Source organism: Elephantulus edwardii, unplaced genomic scaffold, assembly GCF_000299155.1.
Source record: "Elephantulus edwardii isolate Elephantulus edwardi_28Jun2011 unplaced genomic scaffold, EleEdw1.0 scaffold00012, whole genome shotgun sequence".
NCBI classification, from domain to species: Eukaryota; Metazoa; Chordata; class Mammalia; order Macroscelidea; family Macroscelididae; genus Elephantulus; species Elephantulus edwardii.
In genome coordinates this window covers 29,003,142-29,019,663 of record NW_006399762.1, presented here as the reverse complement: position 1 = coordinate 29,019,663, position 16,522 = coordinate 29,003,142, and positions in this window count along the sequence as shown.

Below are 16,522 nucleotides of genomic sequence, written 5' to 3'. Positions count from 1 at the left end.
AGGATGCTGAAGCTTCTTCTCACATACTTTCAGCTGGTTGTCAGGAAGGATTGCTCCTCGGAAAAGAATCATACTTGAAAGGATGTAAGGTCAGCAAAAGAGAGATAATCCTTAACAAGACAGACTGATACAGTGACAATAACAATGGTTTCAAGCATATCTGCTGATGACACAACCTTGCTTACTGAAAGTGATGAGGACTTGGGACACTTGTTGCAGAAGATTAAGGAATGCAGACTTCAATTTGGATTGCATCTCAATGCCATGAAAGCAAATACTCTTACCACTAGACCAAAAGGCAATACCATGGTGAATGGAGAAGAGACTGAAACTGTCACAAAGGGGTTTGTGTGTTTGGTTTGTTTTGGTTTTTGTGTTTTGTTTTTCTTAAAAATTTGTTTGTTTCTTTTAATGACAGTGAGCTTTTAATCGAGAGTACCTGGAGTAAGCAGTTCATAGAATGATGACAAGTAGTTGTAGGCGGTTTCTAGGAATCTAAAGGGCATGTATCTTCTACATTCAAAGCTGTGAATGTTTTCAGACATTGAACTAAATTATCTTCATTTTTTTACACGTTGTTGTTGCTATGTGCCTCTTGCCTGTGACTCATAGTGACCTTATCTACAACAGCTCTGAAGCCTGCCCTGTCCTGAGCCAGTCTCACTGACTCCAACACACCTACTCACATTACCCTGGTCACCATATCAGGGGGTCTTCCTCTCCTGTGCTGCCCCTCTACATTTCCGAGCATGATGTCCTTCTGCAAGGACCAATCCCTCCTGATCACATACCCAGAGTATGTGAGAAGGAGCTTCAAAATCCTAGCCTCCAAGGCAAAAGTTGGTTTCACCCTCACCAAGATAGACCTATTTGATTTCCTGGCAGTCCATGGTATGTTCAAGACTCTTCTCCAGGACCACAAATGAAAGGTATCAATTTTTCTTCTGTCATCCTTAGTCATAAGTAAATGAAGTCATAGAATAAATGTTGGTTGAGTGTGAAGAATGCAATCCATTATGAATGAGTTCCAAAATTATCTAGCGTTCAGGGTTATTATATAATTATTACTGCTTAACTTTATTGACTTGGCTAAGAAACATTATAGGTGACATGGCTAGGTAAAATATTCTATCAGCAAGAATCCTATTTGAAATGTATACTAAAAAATAAGTAAATTTTAATTCAATCTAACGTAATGATAGGTCAGACTTATAGTGCAATGGTAAAGCAGTTAGTTGGCTGCTGACTGAAGAGTTGAATATTTGACCCTATCAGCAGGAATACAACCAAGAAAACGCAGTAGAGGCAGGTATACTCTTTCATATAGGTCCATCAAAATCAGATTAACTCTATGGTACACAACAACAACAATGCTATGATACATTGGATGCCTCGAATACTAACAATCAACTTCAATTCAGTAACTTTTGATTTTGTAATTTCATTACAGCCTTAAGGATAGATTTTAAAGCTATTTTCTCTAATTACAAATAAGCCTTATATGAGCTCTGATAGATTAGTATGTAGAGTCTCAATGCTAACATAAAAGTTACAACTCATTGGAGTTAGAAATTCACTGGTGACTCTGAGTGAGAAAGATGGGCAAATTTCTCCCATGTGATTTACAGCCTCCAAACACTTACTGGAAGGTCACCTATTAGTTTGTTCCATCTGGACAGCAATGAGTGAATAAGTAAGCAAAGCCATCCAGGCATTGTGTAGTGTGATGAATTAGTAACAATATACCAATTAAACTACTCCTAAATTTCCATGAAGATTATGTTGAACAGTTGGGGTCAACTTTTGACAACTTGCACTGCTTTTATGTGATTGTTTCAGGTATATTTATTTAAGAACATGTAGGAGGCTCACACATTAGACAAAATACCTGGCTTTGAATACTATCATCTCACTTGGTAGTATGAAACTGTCTTTCTTTGAAGTTCATTTACTTGGTGTGCCTGTTCTGTTCTTATTTTTGATGAATCATGTAAAATGTAGCAGGCTGTTAAGAACTCAAACGAATGTGTTTTCTGTCGATTCACAGCTAGAGGGGAATTGGTTGAAATATGAGCTCCTTCATATGACCTTAATGTAACCCTGACATGGGAGGACAACAAGCCTCTCGGGGTTGAAAATAATTTACTTTCCATGCATGTCAAGTCCTACATTTCTTCTGTGTGGAGGCTGCAGATAAGTGTCAAATTCTGCAGAATCAGGTGTTCTGTGGTAAAGATGTGGATTGCATTCTCCAGTGGTTAAAGTGAAGACCACCAAGTAGACTTCATATTAAGGCTTTGAGGGGTGGGTCTTGAAACGATAGATTGTGAAGATGGAAAGTATTTCTTTACCCTGTGTAAACTATTCATCTTCAATTTCATTTTTCTGTATGTGTGCTCATGATAACATCAATAAAGAAAATTCCAAAGGCCTCATTTAGAGCATCTACATTTATTATGTTATTACTTGTCCAGATGAAAACAATTCTCAAAAATTCCAGTATGTCCAAGAGATTTTTACCTTCTAAATATATTCCCTGTGTTTATCAATCTCAAAGATTTGCAGTCTTCTTAAAAAAAATAAGTATAGGAAACTCTGCAATTGTTATAAGACAAAGCTAATTGCTATCTTTATCCACCCAGCTACTCGAATTTCCTTCTTTTTCTATGTACTTCTGTTTTGTGGATAATTACCCTACAGAGGTATGAGGATTCCTCGCAATACTAAAGTGAGAGGCAAAACATGATTTAACACTTTCCTGATCTTAAAGTCCTAGTCCTGTAGTTCAATATAAGGTGATCTCATCTGTTTTATACTGGTAGCCTTTGTGGAACTCCAAGGTATCCTACTGTTAAGAGTGTCTCAATTCTTGCAGATGAATTATAGTAGTAAAGAAGGAAATTCCTTTATGATGGCCTTTGTATATTTCATAATAAGACAATACAAAGAATAACTCCAGCTGAGAGGCACTTTGTAAACCTCCTACTGGTTTGGCCATGGTGAAGTCTTTCTAGAAGGAATAAAATATTTTCCTAGAATTTCAACAGTACCAGATTCTGTATGTGAATTATACTACATACATATTTTAAAAAAACAAATTAAATTACTGGACAGTATTTCTTTCATTGTTTATTTTACATGCACTTTAATGAATCAAAACTGTCATATCTGTGGGGGGCTGTAAATCATACTGGTGGAGATTGACTATCTTTTTCCTCCCAAAGAGTAGCTAGTGTATTTGAGCTATCTGGCGTTGAGTTGGTTGCACAACTTCTGAAACTCCTTACAGTTAGATGACCAGATCTTTTTAAAGATTACATCATTCTTTAGTGGGTAATGTTTCACAACATCTTCCAAAGATATCCAATTCCTATCTGAACTTCTGTTAAGTTTCAATGGCTAAAAGTTGGACGAAAGAAGTTTCTGTTGGTTTTTGGTTTCTTATTTTTTCTTGAGAGGTTGTTTCTTAACTAAAGTAAATTAGGTGTTAAATATTCTACATATTTCAGGAAATTAATATAATATAAATATGTATTTTCCCATGTAGATTTTTATTGAAGTCAAAGAGAAAAGGATTCATCTCCATTCAGGGATTTACATTCAGTATCACTCACAAGTTCACTTGGTCTCATCTATCTACAGATAGGAGAAACTGTCTTAACTGCCTTTACACAGAGGTTAACAAACATAGTAAGTTGACTATGTAATGTACTTGTACACATTGTTACTGTTGTTCGTTTCAGGTGCTGTCAAGATGAGTAAGACTCATAATGACTCTATCAACCAGAGATTTGAACCCTATTCCCGTCTGGTGCCAACCTCACAATCTCTAACAGACTTAAACTAATTGCCACCTTCACTGTGTCAACTCATCTAGTTTAGGTACTCCCTCTTTCACCATATGTCCATGTTCCTAAGCATGATGTCTGTCTCTGAAAAAGAGCTTCTCCAAGTAACATGCCCAAAGTATGTGAAAAGAAGCTTTATTATCTTTGCCTCTAAAGAGCCCTTTGGCTACACTTTCTCCAAGACATATTTGTTTATTCTTTTGGCTGCCAATGAGATACTAGTACTCTTCTCCAACATCACAGTACAAAGGCAACAATTCTTCTTCTGTCATCCTTTCATTGTCCAGCTCTTAGCAGCATAGAAGGTGACTGAAAAACCATGGCCTGAATCAGGTCCACCTTACTTCTCAAACTAACATTATTGCTCCTCGGTCCCTTACAGCAGACTTGACTGGTGCAATACTTCTCCTGATCACATGAATATTGGTACCAAGCATATTGATTGTGGATCCAAATAAGATAAGTCATTGTCATTTTCAATCTTTTCTCCATCTATCATGATATTACCTATTGGTCCAATGGTGAAACGTTTCATTTTCTTGACATTGAGATACAATCCAGACCGAAAGCTATGGTCTTTGATCTTTCACAGCAAGCTCTTTGAGTGCTTCTCACTTTTATCAAGCAAGGTTGTTTCATCTACTTAACAAGGGTTATTGGTAAATCATCCTACAATTCTGATGCCACATTCTTATTCAAAGAATTCAACTTCTAGAATAATTTGCTCAACATACAGATTGAATAGGTGTGGAGGAAGGATACAACAGTGACTCATACACTAGAACTTTCCCATTTGCTTCACCCATCCCTTTTCCACCCATCATATTGTTTATGATTAAACCACCCCCTCTGCCGCACCACAACCTCGATACTTTGCTCCTCACCCCCCCATATCCTCATACTCATTCTACAATAATGGTCTTTTTTACTTGAATTGCTTCTATGCGTGTTGTGTGTGTCACTTCTACGTATGCTGCATATCTCCTGGACTGTTCTCTGGCATGGAACACTAGACTGTGGCACTGCTGCCAGGCAGGGCCTGCTGCCTTCTACTGAAGACCACCCCCCACCCCCGAACCTGCCACCTGGACCCCGGAACCCAATGTATGAAGGACCTTACCTGCTGTCTGGAAGTCCAGCATTAGCCCTTCATCTGTAAGTCCCAGTCCTGCTGCCTGGATGCTCCACCTGCCACTTTTCCCACCACCTGGAAGCCCTGTCCTTAGCACCTGGAGGACCTGACCCAACCATCTGGAGGACCTGGCTCCACAGACTAGATGCTCCAACCCAATGCCTGGAGGATGACCTGCAGCTTCCCCTCTGAACTGCCCCAGAAACATTAGTATCACAGACGAACCCATTTCACTTCCTCTCCTCTCCCAAAGCTTGAGTTGCACTTAGCACAGAGTACCATGGACTGGCCTAACTGCAGCAGTTGTCTGACTGGGAAGCTACTAATTCACAGGTCTTATCTCTCCCAAACTGAAGAAAGTGTTCCCTTGAGTCTCTGGAGCAATGAAATCAGACCAAGAGACTGCTATCCCACCAGGCATGAAAAACTCTACCATAGCAATGTCATATAGGAAGCAGACTACCTCACATCCTAACAAACCCAAAGCAAGATGTCAACCCCACCCCACCCACTACCACCCCAAACTGATACAGTATCAATAGATTTCCTGAAGCTAGAAAGTCTGATGGGACTTTCTGAAACAAAATTTAAAAGAACAATGACTGAATATTTCAAATGGGTGAAAGACAAACTTGAAGAATTACAGGACACTGAAAGCAAAAACCAGAAGGAACTGAAAATAAAACAATCCAAAATAATGAAGATAAAACAAATGAGTCATTAGAGGCTCTAGAAAGACAAGAAACCACAATCCAAAATATGAGGACCAATATTTTAGATACTTTTAATAAGGTGGAGGGATATACGAACAGAGTTCAAGAGATGGAACACAGAACCAGTGGAATAGAACATAAAATTGTCACAACTGATCTACTAGAATGAAAGTTAAATAAAAAATGAAGGGAAAAGAAGATATTGTAAAAATAATGTGGGACACCATCAAGAGGATTAACATGCTTATAATCAGAATCCAACAACAGGAAGAAGTAAATAAAGGAACTGTGAAAATTGTGGAAGAATTACTGAAAAAAATTTTCCAGGCATAATGAAAAATTATAGAACATATATTCAAGAAACTGAGCGAACACCATTTAGACTATATCCCAAAAGGAAAAAATCAAGGTATATGAAAGTCAAATTTGCCAGAACAAAAGATAAGGAGAGAATATGGACAGCAAAGAGGGAGAAACAAAGAATAACCTATAACAGAGAGTGAATAAAATTAAATGCCAATTTCTCACAAGAATCCATGCAAGGAAGAAGACAGCGGAAAGACATATATCAAACATTCAAAGAATACAACTGTCAACTAAGAATACTATGTCCAACAAAACTGTCCATTAAATATGATGGCAAGATCAAGAAATTCTCAGAAAAGCAGAACCTAAGGGAGTTTGTAAAAACAAGATCAGTGTTACAGGTAACACTGAGAGATGTCCTCCTTACAGAGGTGGCACAGAAGGCAGGATGGACCAAAGTAACCAGCAACACACCAAAAAGAACTCAAAAAAACGATAGCAATAAAAACTTACCTCTCAATAATCACACTGAATATGAATGGTTTAAATTCACTGAAGAGAATAAAAGTAGCAGATTGGTTAAAAAGCCCAAATACCTATTAATATGCTTTCTATACACCTGAAAAGTGAAGATAAATAAAGGCTAAAATAAAATGGTGGGGGAAAATTATATCAAGCAAATGGCAACCAGAAAAAAGCAGGAGTAGTGATATTAATCTCTGATAAAATAAATTTCAATGCAAAAACCATCACAAAGAACAAGGAAGGTCACTACATAATGCTTAAAGGTAGATAGAACAAGAGGACATAACAGTAATAAATATCTATGCATTAAATAAAGAGTTTGCAAAATGTACAAAACAAGCATTAACAAAACTGAAAAATGAAATAGACAACATCACTATAGTAGTTGAAGACTTTAATACACTGCTCTCCAGAAAAGATAGAATTACAAGAAAGAAACTCAACAAAGATACTGAAGAATTAAAACACACAATAATCCAACTCAGTCTCATAGATATCTATGTAGGCTAATGCTCCCCCAAAAATCACAATGTAACTTCTTCTCCAATGTGCATAACATGTTCTTCAGAATAGATCACATTTTAGATCAAAAGTCATGAATCAATAAATTAAAAATCAGAAATAATATAAAGTGTTTCTTAGACCACAATGCTACAAAATTAGAAATTAATAAGAACAGGAAAAAGGAGAAAAAGCCATACATTTGGAAGCTCGGAAAAACATCTTGCTTGGACATGAGTGGATAATAGAGAAAATTTTAAAAAAACATGAAATTAAAAAGTTTCTTGAAACAAATGACTATAAAAACACAATTTTCCAAGACCTTTGCCAAAGCAGTTCTCAGAGGTCAATTTATACTAAGTAAGCAAACACAGGAAAAGGCAAGAAAAATGCTATTTGACTCCCTAACCCAATATCTCCAACTAATTGAAAAAGAACAACAAGAAAACCTGACACCCTCTAAAAAATCTGAATTTATAAAAATTAGGGCAGAAATAAATGGAATAGAAAACAGAAAATCAATTGAAACCATCAACAAAACCTGGAGTTAGTTGTTTGAAAAGGTCAATAAAATTGACAGACCCCTAGCAAACTAAGAAAGAAAAGACACAAATAATCTGAATAAGAGATGCAACAGGCAGTGTCAAAACAGAACCAAAGAAAATGAAAAGGCTAACAATGGAATATTATATGAGAAACTATTCTATACTCAAACAGACGTGAAAACCTAGAGGAAATGGATAAATACTTAAAAACTAAACAAGCTACCTAAACTGACACAGACAAAAATTGAACATCTGACAAGACTCATTATAAAAGAAGAAAATGAAAAGGTAATAAAACAACTTGCAGCGAAAAAAAAAAAGCCCTGGACCAGATGGGTTTTTTTTTCATCTTTATTTTTTTTTTATTAATTTAGTTTGTTTATTTTTCATTTCAATGAACATCTACAGAGATTTTGGAATTCCATTCATTCATTGTTACACCCTTCTCCCCGCACAAACCCCTCCCAGATGGTTTTACAAGTGAATTTTATCAAACATTAAGAGAAGAATTGTTACCAATTCTACATAAAGTATTTCAGTAAATAGAAAAAGATGGAATTCTCCCAGTTTCATTCTACGAAACAAACATACCCTTTATACGAAAGCCAGGGAAAGACACCACCAATATAGAAAACTATCGGCCAATACCTTTCATGAACGTAGATATAAAAATGTTGAATAAAAATCTGGCCAATAGACTCTAACGATAGATGAGAAAAATAATTCACCAACCAGGTGGGGTTCATAACAGATATGCAAGGATGGTTCAACAAAAGAAAAACAATCAGTATAACTCATCACATTAGCAAAGCAAAGAACAAGAATCACATTATCCTATCAATTGATGCAGAAAAGGCCTTTGACAAAATTCAATACCTTTTCCTGATTAAAACGCTCAACAAAAAAGGAATAGAGGGGAATTTCCTCAACATAATACAAAGCATATATGCAAACCTGAGAGCCGACATTGTGCTCAATGGAGAGCGATTAAAGGCTTTCCCTTTGAGAACAGGAAGTAGGCAAGTCTCTGTGTCTCAGTTCTCATTCTCTCAAGGTATATTCAAAGCAGTGAAATAGCTGGATCATATGGAATTTCTATGTTTAGCTTCTGAGGAAGTACCAAACTGCCTTCTTAGAGTGTTTATACTATTCTACAATTATGAGAAAAATATAAATGTTTCTATGGCTCCATGTCATTTTAAACAGATATTACTTACTGTCTTGTTTAACTTGCCATTGCTATTGGAGTGAGACGTATCTTGCTGTAGTTTAATTTGCTTCGCATTGCCACTGAGTTTAAGCATTTCTTCATTTGTCTATAGGCCATCCAAATACCTTCCTGAGATGACCCTGCAGCTGCAGTCCTTTCTAGGAGTTATTTCCGTGTCTTTTGCCCATTTTGTAACTGTGTGATCAATCTTTTTCTTGTGGATGCCCTACAGGAGTCTGTAAACTTTTTATTTATTTATTTTTTAAATTTTTTTCATTGGTTTATATACAAAGTTCATATAGTTCGTATACATTGTTTTTCACACTGGATCTTTCCCTTTTGCATTACTCATCCCTCCCTCCACCTATCAATTTGTTTGACCCTATGATTAAGTTCCTCCTCCCCACCTTGGATCCTCATACTCATTCTACAATAATACTCTTATATAGTATTTGTCGTTTCGAGACAGAATTAGTTCATTAACCATAATGCTTTCTAGTCCCTTCCATGTTATGTAGTAATTGCTCCTGCATGCTGCATAGTATTCCATTATATGAATATACCATAATTTCTCAATACATTCTATTGTGGATAGACATTTCAGCTGTTTCCATGTTATTGTTATTATAAATAATGCTGCTATAAACATTGGTGCACAAATCTCTGTGCCTCAGTTCTCGTTTTTTCAGGTTATATTCCAAGCAATGAAATAGATGTGTCATAATGGAATTTCTATGTTCTGCTTTTTGAGGAAACATCAAACTGCCTTCCAGAGTGGTTGTACCATTTTTAAACCCCACCAAAACTGTATTCCTGTCTCATGACATCCTCTCCAACATTTATTACTTGCTACCCTGCTAAACTTTGCCATTGCTACTGGGGCAAGATGGTATCTCACTGTAGTTTTGATTTGCATCTCTCTTACTGCCAGTGATTTAGAGGATTTCTTCATGTGTCTTTTGGCCATCTGAATGTTTTCCTTTGTGAAAAGTATTGCCATGTCTTTTTCCTATTTTTTAGTTGGATTATGAGTCTTTTTCTGTAGAGGTCCTATAGGATTTCTTGCTTTTCATAGTACCTAGGAAGTTTTCTTCTAGTACCTCTTTCACAATTTTCTCAGTTGTTTCCCTGTCTCTCTCATATTCTAAAATTCCAATCATCCATGTTAATCCTTTTGATGTCATCCCACATTATTCTTAATATTTCCTTCATTTTATTTATGTCACATTTCTGATTTTTTGTCTAGTTTATTTCCATTGATGTTCTGTCTTCCTGCTCACTGACTCTCTACTCAATCTCTTCTGATCTACATTTTTGTCCTTTCAGTGTGTTGGACACTTCTGCCAGTTCAGTTATAATGTTCTGGATTCCAGTTTCATGCCTTTCTGTTATTTCTAGTACTGTGTTGGCAGTACCCTCTCTATCTGTGATGATTTTTTAATTCCTTATTTCTATTTATCTATAGTTTCAATTCTTTCTTCTTCTTCTTCTTCTTCTTTCTTTTTTTTTTTTTTTTGCATTTTCTTCCATGTTCGTGCAAGTTCCTCCTCTTCAATATATTTCTTCTGGATCCATGTTTCTGGAGCATTTGCTTTATTGTTGGATTCCATTGTTTCTTCCATCATTTGCACCTTCTCCATAGCTGTTCAAATAACTCTTCATCAATGTATTTTTTTTCTGGCTCTCTACCTCTAAGTTATTCCCTTTATCTGTACCTTCCATTGTTTCTTCCCTCATTTGTACTTTTATTCATAGCTCTTTGAAGGTCTCCATATCAACATATATAATCTGCCTTCTTGACTCTGGGATATTCATGAGCTTTGTTATATTCTCTGATTTTTTAGAGAAGGCTTGGTTTGTTTTTCACAGCGTTTGAAACTGCCTATTGCTTTCTTTACACCATGTGATGTTTTTCTTGATATTGTATCTGCTGTTGTTGGTGTTTCTGCTGTTTCTTGTCTTTATAGTACTAATTAGTTGCCTAGTTAAATTGTGATGAAATACTCCACTGTAAGTCCTTTGCCAGAAAAGTTGATAGGATAATGTGATTCTTGTTCTTTGCTTTGCTAATGTTTCAGCTTTCTGCAGTTAGTAGTACAGTTTTGCCAGCACCATTTGTGGAAGAGGTTGTCATTTCCCCGTTTTATAGGTTTTATTTCCTTGTCAAATATCAGTTGATCATAAATAGATGGGTCCATTTCTGGGTTCTCAAATCTGTTACATTGGTCTATTTGTTTGTCATTGTACAAGTATCATACTGTTTTGGTTATTACTCCTGCTGTGCAGTAGGTTTTGAGATCAGGGAGTATTATACCTCCCACTTCATTTTTGTTTTTCAGAAGTACTTTGCTTATTTGGGATCTCTTTCCTCTCCAAATAAACTTGGCAATTTCCCTTTCAATCTCCTTGAAAAATGAATTTGGTATCTGTATTTGGAATTGTGTTGAACACGTAGGTTGCTTTTGGTAGGACTGTCATTTTCACAATATTGCTGACTCACATATTTTTATTAATTTTAAAACATGCAATGTTTCTTTGCTCTGTTTGCACAACAGCTTCTTAATGTAGGTACAGGTTTTATATGATCACAATTAAGTATTCTGGGATTCCCAGTCTTTTATATGTTACCCGTAGTTTATTATAGTCCACACAGTCAAAGAACTTTGCATAGATAATAAAACACATATAGACATTCTTCAGGTACTCTTTGCTTTCAGCCAGGATCCATTTGACATTAGCAATAATATCCCTGGTGCCATGACATTTTCTTAATCCAGAATGAATGTCTGGCAGTTCTCTATGTACTGTTCTGGCCATTTTAAAAATTTTTTGAGCAATATTTTGCTTACATATTATATTACTAATATTGTTTGAAAATATACACATTTTGTTGAGTCACTTTTTTGGGACAGGAGAAAAATATGGATGTCTTCCTGTGAATTGGCTAGGCACTTGCTCTCCATATTTCCTAGTACAGACTGGAGCATGTCCAGATTGCATCTGTTATTGAATTTTCACTTGGAGTCTCCTAAACTATGAGACCTACTTGTCAGTTTGTTGTATTCAGGAAAATGGCCTGATTATTGCTAATTACTTTATAGTGTGGGTATCTTGCTTTTTTATCATTGTACTAATTAGACAATACTTCTTTGTCAGTTTGTTTCACTGAGGTAACTTGTGGGTGCTATGATACTGAAAGCTGTGTCATCAGTGTGTCAGATGTCAGAGGTGTCCCCCGTGGTAGACAGCTTTTAATACAGCTCCCAAGTAAGACAGATTAGAAAACAAGATTGGCCATCGTCTTTTCAAATAACTGTCCTCTGAAAATGCTATGAACAATAGAAGTAGAGAAAATACTGGGTGAGAATGTAAGAAATCCATGTCAATAATTACATAGCAAATGAGAAAGGTGAGTTTTCCTCCACAGTGCTGAGATGATATTGGAAAAATTGTATTTGTTGTATTTTCCTTCAAAACTATGGCAGCATTTCATGCTTTATTTCTGTTTTAAATTTGGCTAATTTCTGATTGCATATTTTTTCCCTGTGCTAATTCTTGTAAATTGTGGAAATTATTTTCTGGTCAGATTCTCCTCCTTACCTTTTTTATCCCTCACTGAAAGTTGTTAAAAATTCTTGCATGAGTTTGGTAAATTTATACTTTCAAATATTCATAAGGTATTAAGTTGTAGGACCAAGATCTAAGGGTAAGACCAGATCTGTCTATGCATGTCATGAGTTGGTGTGGTTAGAAGTAAGACATTTTTAATGTCACTATCTTCTAAATACGACATATATACAAGTTAAGCTTGATTGGAGAACCTTCCAGAACATAGACTGTGAAGAGGTAAAACATATTTACTAATAATTTAAAATTCAAAATAGAAACATTTAGGGACAAAAAAGAGCTTGATCCAAACAGAAATCCTTCGAAGGAGACTGAAGCTACAATAAGCAGAAAATGTTGAAAGTGTATTCTGATTTCAAATAATGAAATCTGGCTTCTCTATTTATGGGTGGAAGTTACCCTCTTCATAAAGCTTAAATCCAAACTTGCATAGGTTCATTTTCTCAGAATATATCTCAAAAAAATTCTTGGTGACATGCAACAGTATCATTACCAAAAGATTCAATGCTTTGCTTTTTTGCCTGCCACATTTCACTAAAGTTTAACCCAGAAGTTAGTAATTTTAATGGTTTCCTTTCCAAAGCACTAGGGACTTTAAGATGTCCTTTTTCTTTAATTGAAATTTTGAAAATACCAAGATAATTCCTCTGAGGATGTTGATACTTTGAGCAAAATCACCTTCTGCACAAAATCTAATGATTTAGAAAATGAATCTGAGCTCTTAATTTTCTTTTCCTCAAAAACAAACATGACTTAATAACCAACTATGCATATTTATGTAGTCTCTGACACTTGGTTTCTAGTAATTTATTTGCTTCTGCTTTTTTAGTACATACACTTTTCACACATGCGGATAGTAAGCCAGTATCACAAATTATGTTTAAAACAACCCCCATTTTTTTTGTTATTATTGAAAAGAAGAAGCACTTTTCAGCCATAATTTCCTGAAAGTCACATATCTTAATATTTGATTGGCAATAGAATACCAGTGAAAATGTTGCTGTTATGCTGTTAAATCAACTAAAATTCTTGTTGTTTGTAGGTGCCATCTAGATGAGTATGACTCATAGCGATCCTATGAACAACAGACTTGAATCTTATCCTATCCTGTGCCATGTTTCTAGTCTATGGTACACTTGAGCCCATTGCTGCAGTCACAGGGTCAATCCACTTCACTGGGGTCTTCCTTTCTTTTGTTGACTCTCTACCTTTCTTAGCAACCCTATAAAAATAGATCAGAACATTGTCTTGTCCTACATCATCTTCAGGATCTCTGCTATTCTAAATGCTATTGGGGCAGTCACTGTGTAATAATCCATACCAGGCTCTTATTTATGTTGAGAAAATGGAGAACCTAAAATGTTTTTAAAGTAATTGATTAAAGGGGGGGAAGTAGATGGAAGGTTATCATTGTATTACAAGTATTGAACTGAATTTGACAAAGAGAAAAGAATATATAATTTGAATATTAGTGGATACATTTATTATCACTCCTTAAACTCTGCATCATGTTTATTCTGCCTAGGATTTAATAAGTACTATGACTCAAGGACTGTAGTCTTCAACATGGATTGAAGCTTAACATCGAGAAGACAAAAATTTTCACCATTGGTCCAAGTGGCAACACCAGAATAGATAGAGAAGAGATTGAGGTTGTTAGCATTTTCAGCTTGCGCTGCTCCACAATAAACATGTAGGCACCAGCTGTTAGATATCAATGCAATCAAAAGACAAATTGATTAAGGCTTTGCTGTCAGAGAACTCTTCAAAATGCTAAAGAGCAATGATGTTAGTCTAGCGACTAAGGTACTCCGGATTCAGGTCATAATCTTTGCATTTACTTGCAATGCATCTGAAGGTTGGACAATGAGTAAGAATGACAGAAGAATAATTGATGCATTTGAGTTGTGGTGTAGGAGAAATGTATTGAATATACCATTGACCACCAGGAGAACAAATAGGTCGGTCTTGGAAATTGGTAAAATCAAATTGCTCCTTACAGGCAATGATTTTGAAGATCTGTCTTATATTCTTTGAGTATGTGGCCAGGAGAGAACAGTCCTTGTAGAAGGATGTCTTTCTGGAAGGGAAGAGGGACAAAACCGGAGAGGAAGACCGAGATTAGATGGATTGACATAGTAGCAGGCAAAGGGATTAGGTGTGCTGGAGTCAGTGAGACTGGCTTAGGACAGGTAAGAGTTCAGAACTATTGTATATAGGGTTGCTGTGCATTGCAGGCAACTTGATAATACAACATAATAACAACAACAATAACAAAATTATTATATAAAATGAATGGTGATAGTGTCTATTGAATTATTCTCTACAGGTTTTTTCATTTTCATTAAAAGGCCGTGAGCATCAGATATTAATATTTCTTTTATTTTAAGTATAACTTGGCATCTGCGATTGTAAACTCAATATTAAGTACCTGTCAGATTAATTGAAATAGATTTTAATGGCTCAGATCCTAATGTGTTATTTTTATTTGCATTTAAATTAGATTCTTTAAGAAAAAGGTTTGTTATTGTGGTTATGTGTCATCGAGTTAGGATAGACTCAGAGCTAACTCTCTAGGTTTTCAGAGTCGGAAAACTTGGGAAGAAATTCTTCTTCCTTCTCCCGCAAAGCAGTGCTTGGATTTGAACCACTTTACTTTGAGATTGCAGTATAACTTTTTATTGCCAACTTTTGTGGGAAGTTATAAAGAAAAACATTTAGATTTGCAAAGAAGCACAAACAAAAGGAGTGTAATATTATTGTTGTTATGTGCTATAGAGTCCCCTGCAACTCATAATTACCCTATGTACACAAGCTCTGAAATCTGCCCTATTCTGAGCCAGTCTCACTGAATCAGACATACCTAATCCCATTGTCCCAGTTACTGTATCAATCTTTTCACCTGGAGTTTTTCTCTCCTGTATTGTCCCTGCACCCTTCCAAGCATGATGTCCTTCTCTAAGGACCAGACTCTCCTGGACACGTGCCCAAATTATGTGAGATAGAGCCTCAAAATCCTAACCTCCAAGAAGTAACTTGTTTTCCCTCCCTCTATGACAGAACTATTTGTTTTCTTGGCAGCCCATGGTATGTTCAAGACTCTTCTCCAGCACCACAACTCAAAAGCATCAATTCTGTCATACTTATTCATTGTCTAGCTTTCTGATGCATAGCAAGTAACTATAGCCTGTATAATACACAACAATTTACTATTGACATTATTGTAGAACATTTTCTTTGAACATGTATAAAGTGCCCTTGATTTATTGAATTTAGGGAGCTCTGGAAGCATGATAGGACAAGGTTTAGATTTGTCATAGTAGTAGTTGACTGGATGACACCTAACAACACAACTCTGATAGCATAGTTTATAAGAAGTTGCTGCTAATTCAGGGGAGCCCACTGCACTGCAATCCCAGAGGCGCATGGTTCGAATCCACCAGATGCTCTGCCGGGAAAGGAGGGACAATCTCCTCCTGTACCAGTCAGATCTGATCTGACAGTACACAGATACACACACACAAAAATAATAATAAAAAAATTTTTTTTTTAAAAAAGTCGCTGCTAATTCAAAGATCATGCTACTAGGCACTTCTTATGCACTGGCAACTCCACAGGAGAAATCTCTTCCAGTTGATTTTACAACCTCAGAAGCCATGTGGAGGGTCAGCTGTGAGTTACTTCCAACTGCACGGAAATAATTTGAGGTTTTTTAGTGGAATTCTTAAATATTTTCCTTTCAAAGGAGCTCTGGTGACTGCTAATCACAGGTTATCCAACACAGCAGATCAAATCTACCAGCAGTTATAAGGGAGAAAGATGGACAGTTATAACATCCCATTAAGATTTACAGATGAGGAAATTGATGGAAGGTCATCACTAGTTGGAATCCATTTGGAATATTCCTCTTCATATATTTTCTTCTTTAATAAACAATTATGTAGTAGCTTAATAAGTGGAAAATACTTGCATTTAAAATTAAAATACAGAATTTCAAACTGAAAGATAATATTAGGTACTTCTTGTTATGTGCCGTCGAGTTGCCTGCAACTCAGAGAGACCCTGTGTACAACAGTCCTAAACTCTCCCCTATCCTGTGCCAATCTCACTATCTC